Raw genomic sequence first — 18,203 nt, 5'->3', positions numbered from 1 at the left:
GGGGAGTGGCATTGTCAAGTGCATACACACTACACAATGTGTGCCCTGTGACATTGCACGCAAGGGAGCAGTATTGGCAAGTGCATACACACTACACAATATGTGTGCCCAGTGACATTGCACGCTGGGGAGTGGCATTGTCAAGTGCATACACACTACACAATGTGTGCCCTGTGACATTGCACGCAGGGGAGCGGCATTGGCAAGTGCATACACGCTACACAATATGTGTGCCCAGTGACATTGCACGCAGGGGAGCGGCATTGGCAAGTGCATACACACTACACAATGTGTGCCCTGTGACATTGCACGCAAGGGAGCAGTATTGGCAAGTGCATACACACTACACAATATGTGTGCCCAGTGACATTGCACGCAGGGGAGCGGCATTGGCAAGTGCATACACACTACACAATATGTGTGCCCAGTGACATTGCACGCAGGGGAGCGGCATTGGCAAGTGCATACACACTACACAATATGTGTGCCCAGTGACATTGCACGCTGGGGAGTGGCATTGTCAAGTGCATACACACTACACAATGTGTGCCCTGTGACATTGCACGCAAGGGAGCAGTATTGGCAAGTGCATACACACTACACAATATGTGTGCCCAGTGACATTGCACGCTGGGGAGTGGCATTGTCAAGTGCATACACACTACACAATGTGTGCCCTGTGACATTGCACGCAGGGGAGCGGCATTGGCAAGTGCATACACGCTACACAATATGTGTGCCCAGTGACATTGCACGCAGGGGAGCGGCATTGGCAAGTGCATACACGCTACACAATATGTGTGCCCAGTGACATTGCACGCAGGGGAGCAGTATTGGCAAGTGCATACACACTTGCTGATGCCAACAGCAATGGACGTACTGTATCTATAGAATTACCGGAACGTGCACCTTTTATTCCTGTAGATTTTTGTCCAGACCTAAGTGGTGCCATGTTCAGAGTTTTAAGCCATATATGAATCAGACAAACAGGACCTACAGTATACAAAGGTCAAAGATCTTTACACAGGTCTGGAAATAAATTCCAATCTGTACCTGTGTGGTAGCCGCCACGTTAGGGGTAGATATATACCCTTGTTGTAGATATGTATATGTTATGAATGTACAGTTAATGTCATACTACAAGTCTCATAGAGAATACTTTGTTTTGTGTAATAATTAAACCCTATAGGGGACATTAAATGTATGTCTATGGGCATGCCTCCACAGAAGGCAAGAGACTGTTCTTTTAATGGTTTTACACTGTGCTCCCCACCAGAGAGACATTAGACAGGGAGCAACGAACTGCTGGCAGAAAACCCCTGTGTCGATAAAGTTATTCAGCCCGTGCACATGACGGGCACCGTGAGCCAGGAGAGCCTGGGTAAAAAACTGACAGCCGTTAACGGCTGTTGAGCAGTTCCCCAGAGATTGTAAAAGCAAGCAGAGCTACGCAGCTGGAGAGGAAGCAGAGAGCGGTGCTGAGACACGGAGAACACTCACCAGGGGCTCCAGAGACGACGGCAGAGCTTCTTCCCTTCAGCGGTGACAGGCAGCAGAGATCCGGCGACTTCTCCCCTGCAAACCCAGACGTGGTGTTCCTGGGCGGGCCGCAGCGTCATAGGAAGGCGGTGTCTGCGTCATTCCGGGCGGTGACTAGGCGGTGGAGGCGGCACCGGAGGGAGTGTCCAGTCGATCCTGCAGCAGATAAGGAACAATAAAGGGGCGCGGTGAGTGACTATCCAGCCCAAAAGGGCCGCCCACTATGCCCTCAGCCCTGCCTCCTGCATCATACACTCAGCTGTTCTAGCAAGTCCCAGGGACTTGTATCACATGCATCAATCAGACTGCTTTGCTCAGTAAGAGCTATATAAAACTGCATACAGAGCTGTAAGAGCTGCATAAAGTAAAGAGACGACGCTACATCATCTCCCAGTGTAGTCTGCACCCCCGAGTCTGGCTATAAGGTTATCTCAGCACATTAGGAGTAGTCATAGACTTCAGGACGTACGCTCCTTGCCAGCAATCCTTACTGAAGCTGTCGATGTTACAGAGAGAGAGGGACCTTATAACTAATCCAGGCTTGCTTCAGAAATAGCTAATAGACTATCATACTTGGGAGGTTTAGACTACAACTGCCAGTTAAACTAAGATTTTTCTAGGACATTGTATTTGGAGACTGATTTACTAGCAGCGGTGCTTCATCGTAATATAAGAAGCCTATCCCAGCAATAGCAGGGACAGTTCACATAGCAAGGGGCTCAGGATAACAACAAAACCAATTTTGCAGTATAATCTCAGCACAGAGGAGCAATAATTTGGAAGTGCCAGACAGCTGGGGACTGTTGTAATTTATAGACCATTCTTCGGTTTAACGCCCATTAGCCTATTCTTCCCTTTAATGCATAGACTACATCAGGACCCCGCCAAGCGACACTTACCTACTTCTTCCCAAATTTTGGATTACAAATATTCTGTTCAGGGAATAGACATTGCGACGTGGGACCTGAAAGCCTGCAACAAAGGAATAGACAGTTATTAAAAAGCGCTTGTATAACAGTTGACTATAGTCATAAAAAGAGTTAACTCTAGGTTATTATAAGAAGGAAGGATTATTGCGCAATAATAACCCATTTGTGTAATTAAAGGCCTTATAGGAAACAAAGGGTACTGTGGAAATGTTTAACATTTTAATGTAATTGATATTTAGGAAATGTTTTACCAGCAATTATTTTGCCTGTCTATCAAAGTAATAACAATCTAGTGTAACGGTTTAGACAGCGATCTCTAGAGGTCAGTGTAGTATTTATTCACATTATTTGGCATTGTAACGTGTCACCATAGTTTGTAAGTGAAGTGTTAAATCTTTATTTATTCTGCTGTCAACCAGTTGTTAGATAGTAACAGCTCACTAATGTTATGTGAGTAAATGTTTGTATTGGCATGTTGATATTTCATGCCCAATAATAACCTTGATTTCAAACAGGCTTTCATCGAAAGCAGAGTTCGAGTTTAATAAAAGCGACCTTATTGTTTTATTTGTGTGTTTTATTGTAATGAACTGTCCATAAGTGTATAGCTGAATAACCTGTAAAAACAAAGCGATACTTACCTGTAAAGTAGAAGATACTTACCTGTGAGGATCACAGAATTGGCGTCGCACGAACAGGATTCGTACAAGAAAAACAGCAAAATGTCCAGCGGAGATTCAGCTGAAGGAACCCCGCAACCAGCCATGGCCACCCCTAACCCAATTACCTTGCCATATCATTTTGGAGCGCCATGGATTCCATGCTATTCTGGCGAAGAAACAGGAAAGGATGGCGTTTCATTGAAAGCATTTAAAAAGAAACTGAACTCTATATTTATACTTCATCCATTAAGTCCACAGCAACAAGTGGAAATAGTTATAGGGCAGCTGAAAGGACCAGCACTAAGGGAAGTTTGGTCCTGGCCAGCAAGAGAAAAGCAGACGGCAGATCAGATTTTTCAGAGACTAGCAACAACCTTCCATATTGCCACTCTATCAGAGTTAAAGTCACAGTTTTATGCAAGAAAGCAAAGGTTGGATGAGACTTTGAGAGATTTCGCCCTGAGTCTTCAGGAAATGCTGAAGGATATACAAGAATTCGATGCAGAAGATGCCCAGATTCCAGACGAAAATGAGGCTCTTATCAACAGATTAATCGAAGGAGTACACCAAGACAGTGTCCGGACCCAATTGAAACTTATGCGTCTGCAAAAAGACGAAGCCTCATTCCTAGATTTTAAAGATGCGGCCATTAAACTAATTGGGGTTAAGCGTAACACTGGAGCTGGATTCCCGGAACTCCCAGGGTATCAGGAACATTCATTTTCAAGTCCAGATGAACTTTTGGGGGCAGCAAAGGAGGTTAAGACACAACAAGTGAATGCTCAGAATGCACAGTCGGCTGCTGGAGATCTAAACTACATCCTAAAAGGACAGATAGAGGATCTAGTTACAGGAATGGCTGACATGAAGAAAGAGATTCAGAGGTTAGCAAACAGTCGACCCAACGAAAGACCAGATTCTGATTGGCATACTAGAGACCGTTCTTCACGAGGCGGATGGTGGGGCCCTAGTCAAGGAAGAGGCCGAAGGCCAACGGATCAATTCGACGCCCAAGGTCGTCCCATCTGCAGGAGATGTGGCCGCGGTGGTCATATTGAGCGAATGTGTCGTCAGGAAATACCTTTAAACTTGAATGCCCCGGGGACAGAGACCGATCCCCGGGGAGATTACTCTCAATAGGTCCGTCCCCAGAAGAGTGGTGCTCTCGATATACGGGGCGATGCCCTGTAATACCTGTATATATCGATGATGTCCAAGTCCTCGCCACTCTAGATACTGGGTCACAAGTCACCACCATAGACTATAAACTTTTTTGCCAGCTCTGGGATAGAAAGGAGACACTCCCACCGCCCCCCACATGGCTTAGACTCCTAGCCAGTAATGGCCTGGCCATCCCCTGTGAAGGATATTGTGAGGTCAATGTAAAAATAGGACAGACACTGTTAACTCGGCAAGGGTGTCTTATCACGCATACTGAAGATTCGTCTATCCCTGCAATAATCATCGGGATGAACATCCTGCAAAGTTGCCCCAATGAACTGATTAATGCCTTACAGTCAGAATTACCCCACGTGCCTTCCTGTCACCAAAAAGCCTTATGTCAAGTGATAAAAGTGTTGCGTAGCCAAGAACAGTTTGTGAAAGAAACTGGAGAAATCGGAAGAGTTAAGTTCACGGATCAAAGAGCCTTTGTGGTTAAACCAAATACGGAAGTTATCCTATGGTGCAAAGCCCGGTGTGGCCCAATGGGAAGATCCTATCAGGCATTGGTGGAACCGAGCAGAACACAATCCCGACTCGACCTAGTCGTTGCTCGAACCCTTGTCACTGTAAGCAATGGAAGGATACCTGTCAGAGTGCTCAATCCGCATGACTATCCCATCCGAGTAGCACATCACCAGACATTGGCGAAATTGAGCTGGATAGCTTTCCAAGATGTCCATGACGTAGTGAGCTTCCATCAATCCTCCACCGCTACAGCTGAAAGTACAGAAGATAAGCCCTGGTGGAAAGAGATACACATCGGGGAGGAAAACACCCCGGAGGAACTCATAGAAGGCGTTCTGAGAGTGGTGCAGGAAAACGCCCAAACGTTCAGTAAATACCCCTCCGACTTCGGAAAAGTTGAGACCATAAGACATTTCATTCCAACTGGGAACGCACCACCCATAAAAGAAAGATACAGAACGCTGGCTCCTGCCTTATATCAGCCGGTGAAAAAGATGTTAGAGGACATGAAGGCGAGTGGGGTGATTCATGAAAGCTATAGCCCATGGGCGGCACCCATTGTCATCGTGAAAAAGAAAGACGGAAGTTTGAGATTCTGCGTCGACTATAGAAAACTGAATCAGGTTACTCATAAGGACGCTTATCCTTTGCCCAGAATTGAGGAATCCCTGACCGCCCTAAAGTCCGCATCGTACTTCTCCACCCTAGATCTCACCAGTGGCTACTGGCAGATCCAGGTAGCCACTGGGGATCGTGAGAAAACTGCCTTCACCACCCCCATGGGACTTTACGAGTTTGATAGGATGCCCTTTGGGCTTTGTAATGCTCCTGGAACATTTCAACGACTAATGGAGCACTGCCTGGGGCATCGAAATTTTGAAATCGTCTTACTATACCTCGATGATGTGATAGTGTACTCCAGCACGTACCATGATCACCTCCAACATCTACATGAGGTGTTTCAAAGACTGGCAGAATTCGGCTTGAAGGTCAAGCCCTCCAAGTGTTTCCTTCTTCAGAGCAGTGTCAAATATCTGGGGCATGTTGTAAGCGCCCAAGGAATTGTCCCTGATCCAGATAAGATTTCAGCTATCCGAGACTGGCCCGTGCCAAAGACCATTAAAGACGTTCGCAGCTTTCTGGGGTTTATAGGCTACTATCGTAGATTCATAAAGAACTTTTCCCGTGTGGCTGCCCCATTACACGAATTACTACGAGGGATCAATAGACAACAGCAGAACAAACAGACTCCCATTAATTGGACTGAGACCCAGCAGGAAGCTTTCGATACCCTTAAGGAGTTAATGACCACTACGCCCATCCTCGCCTACCCTGATTATAGTCAGCCCTTTCATCTATATACTGACGCCAGCTTTCAAGGGCTTGGGGCCGTGCTGTCTCAAAAGCAACATGATCAAGAGCGTATCATTGCCTTTGCTAGTCGAAACCTAAAAAAAAGTGAAAGGAATGATAGTAATTACAGTGCCTTTAAACTTGAACTGTTAGCCCTCGTTTGGGCAGTCACGGAAAAGTTCAGAAATTACTTGCTTGCAACCCCGTTTGTCGCATTCACGGATAACAACCCGTTAGCTCACTTAGCAACGGCTCAGTTGGGAGCCCTGGAACAGCGGTGGTATTCCCGGTTAGCCAACTTCCAATTTGTCATCAGATATCGATCTGGGAAAAGCAATGGCAACACCGATGCTCTCTCTCGTGTCTCTCAAGAGCAGTTTATTCAAGAAGATGCGGACAAGTGGGAAGAGATAGAAATGCCAGCTTTCCAAGACATCTTCCTTGGTAAAACCACTGTTTCTAAGGAGAAGAAACAGCTAGCCGCTCAAGCTGAAACCGATACTTCGAGCCCTGAAAACAGAGATTATTGGGAGCAGATTCAGGGGGAAAGTCCACTGTTGACCAAATTGAAGACATTGATAACTGCTAAGAAAAGGTGGAAGTATGAATGCGAACCAGAAGCGGATCCTGAGCTCATCCGATTATACAAACAGAGGAGCAAATTCCGTTTCCAAGGGAACCTACTGGTGCGTGCGATCATCAACCCCAAAACACACGCTTTAATCCGTCAGATAGTGATACCCAGATGTCAGAAGGACAGAGTGCTCCAAGCTTATCACAATGACTCCGGGCATTATGGAGCTGAGAAGTTAGAATCCACTGTGCGGCAACGTTTCTTTTGGGTAGAGATGCGGAAAGATATGGAAGAATGGTGCAAGAATTGCACAAGATGTATACTTAAAAAGAAACCGGCAACGTCACAAAGAGCTCCACTACATCCTATTGTTAGTCATCATCCCCTGGAGCTGGTTCTCATAGACCATGTGAAATTAGAACCGAGTCGCCAAGGTTACCAATACGCCATCACGATCATAGATCACTTCTCCAAATTTGCTGTCATCATGCCTGTGAAGGATCTTACGGCCCGAACCACTGCTGAAATAATTTGGAGAGCCTTTGTAAAACAGTACGGTTATCCCGAAAGAATCCTCACCGACCAAGGGGCTGCATTCGAATCAACCTTGTTCCAAGAACTGTGCAAATGGTATGGCTGTAAAAAGACACACACTACGGCCTATCATCCCCAGTGTAACGGGGCCTGCGAAAGACTCAATCAGTCTCTAATTAACATTCTAAGAGCCCTACCCAAGTCAGAAAGGCAAGATTGGCCTGAATTGCTACCTGAGATTTCTTTTGTCTACAATAACACGGAGCATGGAGCTACCGGATTCACTCCATACTATCTGTTGTTCGGAAGGAATGGCAGGTTGCCTGCAGATCTAAAGTTGGAAGTGCCCCAGGAAATGTCCTCAGTGGAGAATCCAAAAACAGAATGGGTACAAACTCATCAAAAAAGAATCCGTGATGCCTACAAACTTGTTGACCAAAGAAGGGATAAATTACATCAACAACAGACTGAGTATTATAATGAAACCGCACTGGCAGAGCCCTTGGCAGTGGGAGATGTTGTCTGGAAGAAAAAGAACCAGCGACAGAGCAAACTGGATTCGTTTTGGGAGGAACAGCTGTTCATCATCAAAGAAATACCAAACCCTGGAATGGACATTTACCAAATCTCAAAATTGGGCGAAGAAAACTCAGTAGTAATACACCGAAACCAACTCAAGAAATGTCATGATTCAGTGTCAATTCCTAAGCTTCCTGTCTCGGAGCCTACAGATACGGACAGCAGCGGCTCATTCCCTGAAATGTTAAAGCTATTCTGGCCAGGGTTAGCCAATGGCATGCCTTACTGCTTTATGAATGTTTCTGAAAATCCAAATGTTGTTAACCTTGGTAATGAAATTCCTGTATTCCCTGAAAGTAATGTTTCTGTCATTCCACATGATGAAGTGGCCCAGGATACCTCAGAGTTAAGACGTTCGAACAGAAGTACACAAGGCGTCTTACCTCTCAGGTATAGAGAGTAGAAAGAGAAAGTTTTTAATGTGTTACTGACATGGTCAAATGTAATGCAGTATTGTTTATTTTTTCCTTTTGAATCTTATTCTAAGTAGGAAAGATTCCGTTTATTTTTAAAATTTGTTGCATGGGGACATGCAAGGTTCTACGGGGAAGTGTGTGGTAGCCGCCACGTTAGGGGTAGATATATACCCTTGTTGTAGATATGTATATGTTATGAATGTACAGTTAATGTCATACTACAAGTCTCATAGAGAATACTTTGTTTTGTGTAATAATTAAACCCTATAGGGGACATTAAATGTATGTCTATGGGCATGCCTCCACAGAAGGCAAGAGACTGTTCTTTTAATGGTTTTACACTGTGCTCCCCACCAGAGAGACATTAGACAGGGAGCAACGAACTGCTGGCAGAAAACCCCTGTGTCGATAAAGTTATTCAGCCCGTGCACATGACGGGCACCGTGAGCCAGGAGGGCCTGGGTAAAAAACTGACAGCCGTTAACGGCTGTTGAGCAGTTCCCCAGAGATTGTAAAAGCAAGCAGAGCTACGCAGCTGGAGAGGAAGCAGAGAGCGGTGCTGAGACACGGAGAACACTCACCAGGGGCTCCAGAGACGACGGCAGAGCTTCTTCCCTTCAGCGGTGACAGGCAGCAGAGATCCGGCGACTTCTCCCCTGCAAACCCAGACGTGGTGTTCCTGGGCGGGCCGCAGCGTCATAGGAAGGCGGTGTCTGCGTCATTCCGGGCGGTGACTAGGCGGTGGAGGCGGCACCGGAGGGAGTGTCCAGTCGATCCTGCAGCAGATAAGGAACAATAAAGGGGCGCGGTGAGTGACTATCCAGCCCAAAAGGGCCGCCCACTATGCCCTCAGCCCTGCCTCCTGCATCATACACTCAGCTGTTCTAGCAAGTCCCAGGGACTTGTATCACATGCATCAATCAGACTGCTTTGCTCAGTAAGAGCTATATAAAACTGCATACAGAGCTGTAAGAGCTGCATAAAGTAAAGAGACGACGCTACATCATCTCCCAGTGTAGTCTGCACCCCCGAGTCTGGCTATAAGGTTATCTCAGCACATTAGGAGTAGTCATAGACTTCAGGACGTACGCTCCTTGCCAGCAATCCTTACTGAAGCTGTCGATGTTACAGAGAGAGAGGGACCTTATAACTAATCCAGGCTTGCTTCAGAAATAGCTAATAGACTATCATACTTGGGAGGTTTAGACTACAACTGCCAGTTAAACTAAGATTTTTCTAGGACATTGTATTTGGAGACTGATTTACTAGCAGCGGTGCTTCATCGTAATATAAGAAGCCTATCCCAGCAATAGCAGGGACAGTTCACATAGCAAGGGGCTCAGGATAACAACAAAACCAATTTTGCAGTATAATCTCAGCACAGAGGAGCAATAATTTGGAAGTGCCAGACAGCTGGGGACTGTTGTAATTTATAGACCATTCTTCGGTTTAACGCCCATTAGCCTATTCTTCCCTTTAATGCATAGACTACATCAGGACCCCGCCAAGCGACACTTACCTACTTCTTCCCAAATTTTGGATTACAAATATTCTGTTCAGGGAATAGACATTGCGACGTGGGACCTGAAAGCCTGCAACAAAGGAATAGACAGTTATTAAAAAGCGCTTGTATAACAGTTGACTATAGTCATAAAAAGAGTTAACTCTAGGTTATTATAAGAAGGAAGGATTATTGCGCAATAATAACCCATTTGTGTAATTAAAGGCCTTATAGGAAACAAAGGGTACTGTGGAAATGTTTAACATTTTAATGTAATTGATATTTAGGAAATGTTTTACCAGCAATTATTTTGCCTGTCTATCAAAGTAATAACAATCTAGTGTAACGGTTTAGACAGCGATCTCTAGAGGTCAGTGTAGTATTTATTCACATTATTTGGCATTGTAACGTGTCACCATAGTTTGTAAGTGAAGTGTTAAATCTTTATTTATTCTGCTGTCAACCAGTTGTTAGATAGTAACAGCTCACTAATGTTATGTGAGTAAATGTTTGTATTGGCATGTTGATATTTCATGCCCAATAATAACCTTGATTTCAAACAGGCTTTCATCGAAAGCAGAGTTCGAGTTTAATAAAAGCGACCTTATTGTTTTATTTGTGTGTTTTATTGTAATGAACTGTCCATAAGTGTATAGCTGAATAACCTGTAAAAACAAAGCGATACTTACCTGTAAAGTAGAAGATACTTACCTGTGAGGATCACACCTGTCTACCTTCAAACGCCATCCTCAAGGCACCCTAATGGTCCAGATTTTAAATATATCCATCGTTGGTCACAGGTAACATGTACCCCAATCCATTTCACTGGACTGATAAGGTGCCTACACACTGGGTGTTTTTGCACAGGGTTGATGGGGAAAATCACTGGGCTGGAAATCGCTCAGTGCATACACAGTTAGTGATTTTCGCCCGTTTCATGTTGTGTTTTTTTTTTTTTTTTTATTTATTTTTTTTTTTTTTTGATAGCAGGGTGCTAAGGAAAGATGCCCATCCCAGCGCTCATCTGGTAATACCAGCAAGTGAGCGGCGGCCGGTTATGATGCCGGAGTGTGCATCAGGGCTCATTGCTGGGCCGTACACACTGGGGGGCTTTGAACTGAAAGCCGCTCAAGCTGAGAAACTGAGCTGCTTTCAGCTCCATGTCGCCCAGTGTGTATGTGGGCCTTTATTGCTTCTTGAGGAGTGCGTTTTGGAACCAATTCCCTAGACCTTGTTTAATTTAATTTCCCACACTGTTATCCAGAGCACTGTGAAATGCTAAATTGCATTGTCCAGGTCCTATAAAGACTAAATATTTGTCAGCCTTAAGTATTTTTTTTATACACTGTACTTTTATATTATAGTATTTGACCAATTGGTTAATTACAACTCATTATTTTTAAATGGATTAAAACTATGAACAAAGTATATAAAAAGTCATTTTTACAGAATACTATCGCAGTGAAGGAAAAGGTTTACTGCTCTTTCCTGTTGTATTGATCTGAATCGTGTATTTATTTAAAACTCTGCAATTTTCAGACCATTGCTTAGATCTGGGGTAGCCAACCCTAGTCCTCGAGAGCTACCAACAGTGCATGTTTTGCAGGTCTCCTCACAGAATCACAAGTGAGCTTATTAGCTCCATCTGTGGATCTTTTAAAATGTCAGTGATTAATGAGTGCAGCTGTGCAGCAGCTAGGTTGTCTGGAAAATGTGAACTGTTGGTAGCTCTCGAGGGCTAGGGTTGGCTACCACTGGCTTAGAAAATTAAATCTCTCACAGGGCTGAGAAATGTTGCTTTGTTTTTCACGTGAGGTGCAGCCTCTGTTAAACACAGATATTTTTGGTGCTGCGGTACAGTCTTGTGTTTGGGTCTTATGCCGGGTACACACCTATGGATTTATTTGTCCAATCTGGTGGGAACAAACATCTGGCAGTGTATGGGAGCATATGAGACTCGTCCATTTGCTCCTAAATGCTGGAAAACAACCAATAGTAATTCAGATAAATTCGCTGAAGACATTTGATTTAGCACATTAAACTGAACAATCATTTTTAACCATTTTCCAGTTTTTGGGAGAAATTGATCGATTTCTCACTTTCTCCGATACATTGCCAGATTTTGGTTCCCACCAGACAAGATATCTTTGTGTGTGTGTGTACACAGATTTACACACCATACAATATAAGTAACAATTTAGTCTTTGCACGGCATATGCTCCTGGACAAGTGCGTACACACTGGACAACGTTGTTAACTGCATGTGCAAATGAAGGGGGTTTTTAACTCACGGGAGCGTGCAGTGTTAGTTGTACAGTTTGTATGCACCTTTTGAATGATAATGTAACAACATTATCGTATATGTAGTCTCCGATACATTGCCAGATTTTGGTTCCCACCAGACAAGATATCTTTGTGTGTGTGTACACAGATTTACACACCATACAATATAATTAACAATTTAGCCTTTGCACGGCATATGCTCCTGGACAAGTGCGTACACACTGGACAACGTTGTTAACTGCATGTGCAAATGAAGGGGGTTTTTAACTCACGGGAGCGTGCAGTGTTAGTTGTACAGTTTGTATGCACCTTTTGAATGATAATGTAACAACATTATCGTATATGTAGTCTATCGGGTATATGGTCAACGTACAAAAGAATTTACATGTTTTTTTTTTTTTGTTTTGTTTTGTTTTTTTTGAGCCGGTATTTCATGCCCTACCATCCACTAGGACGCGGAGGGACAATAGAATATTGCAACGAATGTCCCAGGGATACGGTGCACCGATACGATGTCAATGGCAACTATTGGCATTCAGGCCAAAAAATGGGAAAAACCCCATGTGCACCTTTGGACCAAATGTCGACCTAATGCTTGTGTTAACCTAATAACCCTGTCAACCTAAAGCCATGTCGACCTTTTTCATTTGTCAATCTAAGGCATGTCGACCTAATGACCCACACCCGTCTAGTGTGTATGTACTGTATTGTAAACTCTGCATCTCCCGCAGGTGGTCGGCAATGTCCTCCATTGTCTGTACATGCCCCCCATGTACCTACCATCTCTGGTAACGCCTGGCGTCGGCAAGTGTGTATGCAATTGCTGATGCCGTGTCAACCACATGGTTCATCCGCTCCCGATATAGATTGGGTACATTCAGTCTGTCTTTAATGTTTGTGGGCTTTTAGGTTATTTTAAGCACATCTTGGGTAAAACATAGCAGTGTGTCCCTGGCATCAGTCAAGTTCACCCATGTTTGTTACACATGTTTGTATATAATAACCGTTATATTACCGTACGGTAATGTCCTTTACCTTATCATACATGGCTTTGCACCTACATCACGAGTGCAGAGTGAACATTATCTTGTGTAAACATTGGTATCTGTTAATTGCTCATACGGCTTGTTGCTAGTGTTAGTGGGTGTGAATCTTGCATATCTACTGATTTTGTTAGCTGGCACACAGGTGGTTTTCTTTTTACTCTGTGCTAAAATAAAGAAACCTTTTCCGAATTGACACAATAACAGATACTGTAGGCTATGATTTTTATATTTTAATATTTGTTTTAGCAACTAACAAAGCCTAGTACAAGTGTATTGTTAAGTATTTAATGTAACTAACCTTTTTATTTTTATCTTGCTCACCGGTTCAGATCCTTCAGATATGGTAGACACAGAAGCAGCTTGATATTGTACGTTGTAGACTTGAGTGACCTTCAGAGTGGGCAGCAGAGGGCGTCTGCTAACTTTCCAGTGGGATATTTACAGCCAGACACACCTCTACATGGCTGCTTAGTTAATGTTACATGGAGACCAGTTATTTAACACTTGGGAGTACATTTGCTAGGGGCCTGTAAATAGGCAAACGTCTAATACAGGGTGCGGCAAAAATATATTTAAGGGTTAGAAATAAAGGCATGGCAAAGGCAATTCATTATTTTAGTAAGTGCTTCGTACATTGGACACCCTCTACGATGTGGCATCACCGTTAGTTATTGCCGTCATGGGGACCCCCGCTGAGCATGCAGTCACTGACAACTTTCATACTGGACTGCATATATATAGGCGATTAATCAGACATCTCTTTTAACTATCTGCGGGGAGAGCATTGTTAGCGATATAGTGGGTACACACTGAATGATCTCCTTAACTGCATTGAATAGTTTATTTTCATTTAGTTTTGAATAATCTCACCCAGGTCGTGGCCTCTAAAATACATTTTTAAAAGCGTATTGTTTGGGTAACGCAAGCTCGACTCAGAGGTGTGTGTGTGTGTGTGTGTCAGGCCATATTGATTTCAAGAGACTGATGTGAATGAAATATTCTGAGAAACCATTCTTTGGTTTTTGTATATGCCCTGTGCACCAATGTTTACTTAGGGGTGTCTGTCTGTTCGGGGGGCCCCTGTCCCTCATGTCTTCCAGGTTGGAGCCAGTAGATTGATGCACACTTCTCATTACCTGCCTTGTAGGAACTGGTGCTGATTGGTCATTTTTGTAACAGATGTGGTATAGACGATCACTGTCTAAATAGAAGTCAGTACATCAACACCATATGGGTGACGTGCATTCAGTGGTCGACATAACAATAGTCAACACAATGTAAGATCAGCAAGGTTCTGAAAAGCGAATACAGCGTGGTCCCGCTCTGCGCACGTCCCCCCTTTAAGAACCTACTGTCATTGAAGCTTCTCTGTCAATTCTAAAACCCTCTCCCAATCCTCTCTTCTATTTACATCCCACCTGCCCACTTCACTCCACAAATTAATGCTGGGTCTTTCCAAATAATCGCTTCCTTCCACTTCTGTCTCCAAGATTTTGTTTGCTTCCCCCACAAACCACCTTCTTCCCATGAGACTACTCGCCTCTGTACAAAGGTGTAAAACGGTTCTCAAGGCTAATTTGTAGATCAAAGCCATCCGACTCTCACCCTAACCAACAGCTCCGTGGTCCCCGCTCCCCATCTCTCCCCGCTCCCCATCTGTAAATTATCATGAGCAGGGCTTTCTTTCCTCATGCTATAGAATAAGCCTACATAGTATACACCAGCAGATCCACTAAAGAGCTTAGGGCAGCAGCAGATAAACTGTCCAAATGGAGTGATCGGATGGCGCTGCACATACAGAGGACCAAACACCAAGCCTATTTGTAACGGATTGAGGTCTCCCTAAAGGAGCAGCCGTGCGCACCAAACTGCATCTCGCTAGTGACGTTGTGGCACCATAGAAATGTAGGATAATGGCTTGTCTGCAAAGCACTAATCAATTTTGTAGTGGTCTACATTTAGAGGGTCATTATATAATATATTGCACCTCTGGCAGAATGAACAAAACTCTATGATTTGGCACCTACAGTATGTTTCATATGCAGTCTGAGTGTTTGCTTGGGAGCTGGAGGAATCTTTGTAATCAGGTCACTTCTTTTTGTCATTTGCACAAAGCAGGGCGGTGACCTGTCCATACTGCTACACTTACTGTACGTGCTGTTTTATCCTTGTTTGGGTGTTTGTGTGGGGGGGGGGGGGGAGGTGAAACTAAAATAGGAAGAAAAGTAAAGCTTAGTACAGTACATACCTTTTCTCAGGTTGGTCATTTTTTTAAAAAAAAATTCTTATTAAAAAAACAAACAAAAATAAAACATTGTTGTAAGATGTCACATGATTGGATCTCTGGTTTGGGAGTTTCATATCGACATGGCACAATGACAAGTTCTGACCCCAAACAAAACAGCTATTCAAAGGAGACCCGAGTCACGTCTAGGCTGCTGGTGGCACGTAACTAGACCCAGGGATTCTCCAGACTATCAGGAAAAACTGGAAAATTCCTCACTGATGACTTTGCAAACATATAATTAAAGTTGAAATCCCCACTTTACGGCAGAAGAGTGGAATTGCTTGGTTGCTGCCAGGGGACGTGTTGCAGAGGTCATTCACGTGGGACAGTGCGCAGACTGAACACACACGAAGAGTCATTCACCATGTTCCTGCAAACACAGGGGTCTGGAAAGAATCTGGTCTTTAGGTCAACCTCTGAAGGACGACTGGCCTTAGGTTGACACATGGAAAAGGTCGACAGGGTCAAAAGGTAGACAAGCATTAGGTCAACATTGGGAAGGCAAAAGATCCACAGGTGTTTGAGCCCACATGGGTGTAGGGGGAGACTCTATAATAGTGTGCGGAGTGTAGCGAGGAAACGAGCTACTAAGCATGGTGAGCGAACCAAGCCATACGAGGGATGCCTTGCACTTTTTCTGTGTCCATGACGACTATATTGACATTCGGCACAAATAGTGAAAAGGCCATGTCGACAGTTGACCCTGTTTACCTTAGCCATGTTGAACCTAAGGCCAGCCTTAATAGTGATGACCCTTACCCAAAAGGGATTTTAAACCGGATTCACAGATTTCTCAAAATTAAACTGATGGAGCGCCTCATATTCAGCGCCGGGAATCACCAGAATGCCCCTGCTGGCGATTGCCGGCGGGGAGTCACGTCATCTGACTGGGTCGCGTGAGCGCCTCACGCTCATCCCAGTATTTCTGCGGTAGGGGGCGGAATCCCATTTCCGTCTCCGCTTCAGGGAGACGGGCAGGGTTAGGGTGGTGCGGTGGGCTCCATCGGAAGGATGCCTGTCCCCTTCCGATGGCTGGCGATCCAACCGCCAGCCCCCAGCTAGACGAGAGGCGCTACATCTGTATGTATGATAACTATATCATTAATGATGGACATCCCCACGGGTTATTAGCGACCCCCCCCATCTATCATCAGTACATGCAGTAAAATCCAGATTATATTATTGACTGCATGCTCCTGGCTACTAAACCATATCGTTAGCTGTATCGGTTAATGTGAATGGATTATATCGTTTGATCAGAGCTTCAGACCGTTCAAGAGAAATAGTTAACCGTATCGTTCAGGGACGATATCGGCTAATGCGTATCCAGCATTGGCTGTATTGTTTGTAGGGCAAAGATAAAGGAAAGGACCGTGCTTGATGGGCGCCTGTGTGTAGCAATAATTGAATTGCTTTTGACTGACTGGTGTCATGCAATTACATTTTCTCCATTATAACATTTTTTAAAGAATATAAATACAAATCCTATAAGTCCCACAAATGAATATAATTTTCTCCAACAGCAAAAATAACCCGCTCAAATCTGCCATTCGGCGTGTTGGTGACTAAGCGTATCCGAAGCCGGAGACGGCATCTTCTGATGCAGATTCTCTGGCCTCTGTACATTTGGTGCTCTGGAAACCTTTGGATTACTCCGATGTCCACTGTTGCCGATGGTGATATGATGCTAAGCCTTCACACACATGCAGCACAGGGGTGGGGTGTCTCTCTACAAAACTGGACGCCTGCATGGTCCACTGCCACCAACGTCGCGGAGGACCGATGTTGAGCGTCTGCGCAGGTGCATTTCTGCGCTTGTGGAGACGCGGGGTGCACCGGCCTTGGGAGAGTGGAATAGGAAATGCAGCACCCAATGGGACACTTCCGTGTACGGCTCTCCTGGCAGGATCTAAACTTCCCAGAGCCGGTGTGAAGTCACAGGTCAGGGGCTGTGCTGGTGCATGGGGACCTGCTGTATGGCGTTACCTCCATGTAGATTCATGGAGTTCAGTGAGTCACTTCTATAGAACGTGTGTTACAATCTCTCATTGCAGTGCACCCTGTGACCTGTGTACAGGAACAGCAGCAATCTATATTGTACGTCTTGTTTTTATCCTTTGGCTCTCATCATGCTGTTTTCAATATTATGTTTTCTTTCCGTCAGACTGTACCCAAAAATTCCTGAAATACTAAGTAAATTTAGAATTGTAAAAAATTAAAAAATATATTTATAAAACACGTTCTTTAACAACTGAAGCTAGGTTCATTTTTACGTATGGGGACCCTAAAGGTCCCCATACACAAGCCGATTTTGGTCAGATTTCAGCCAGATCAGTCGGATCTGGCCGAAATCGGACCAAAATCGGCTAGTTTTGATGTCCCCTCAGATCTGATGCGCGGTCCCGTGCGCATCGGATCTGCGTCGGGTGGTCGGACCTGCTGCACGTCCGACCACCCGACTTGGGACCTAGTAGGACGGCGCGGCGGTAGAGGGAGCAGGGGGGGCTGGGGACGCTGCGGGGGACACAGACGGCATAAAGCCGGGCAGGGGGAGCCGGCGGGAGCTGTCAGAACTGAATAAAAAAAAAAAAAGCCCATACAATGAATGGGCGGCCTGTGATTGGCTAAACGCTCTCTCAGCCAGTCAGCAATTGGCTGAGAGAGCGCTCAGCCAATCACAGGCTGCCCATTCATTGTATAGGCTTTTTTTTCTAGCACTGACAGCTCCCGGCTCTATGCCGCCTGTGTCCCCCGCAGCGTCCCCAGCAGCGACAGCACTTCCCAGGAGTCATTACATAAAGTGATTGTGCA

At 44.9% G+C, this 18,203-nt stretch overlaps 1 protein-coding gene and 1 long non-coding RNA gene across 2 annotated transcripts in view; one reads left to right on the top strand and one right to left on the bottom strand.

Moving 5' to 3' along the window:
* Nucleotides 1-18,203, top strand: part of PC (pyruvate carboxylase) — a 401,728-nt gene that overhangs the window by 55,980 nt on the left and 327,545 nt on the right. The gene's annotated exons all lie outside the window — the stretch shown is intronic.
* On the bottom strand, nt 1,504-10,500 carry LOC146044985 (uncharacterized). Its single transcript, XR_014465361.1, has 4 exons — nt 9,795-10,500; nt 8,857-9,051; nt 2,439-2,511; nt 1,504-1,695 (listed from the first exon to the last, which is right to left on the bottom strand). It is a non-coding gene; the product is annotated as an uncharacterized LOC146044985 (long non-coding RNA).

This window comes from Crinia signifera, chromosome 11 (assembly GCF_055691185.1).
Source record: "Crinia signifera chromosome 11, ASM5569118v1, whole genome shotgun sequence".
In the NCBI taxonomy this organism is placed as follows: Eukaryota; Metazoa; Chordata; class Amphibia; order Anura; family Myobatrachidae; genus Crinia; species Crinia signifera.
Note: the sequence above shows the minus strand (reverse complement) of the source record. Positions and strands in the feature narration are given on the sequence as shown.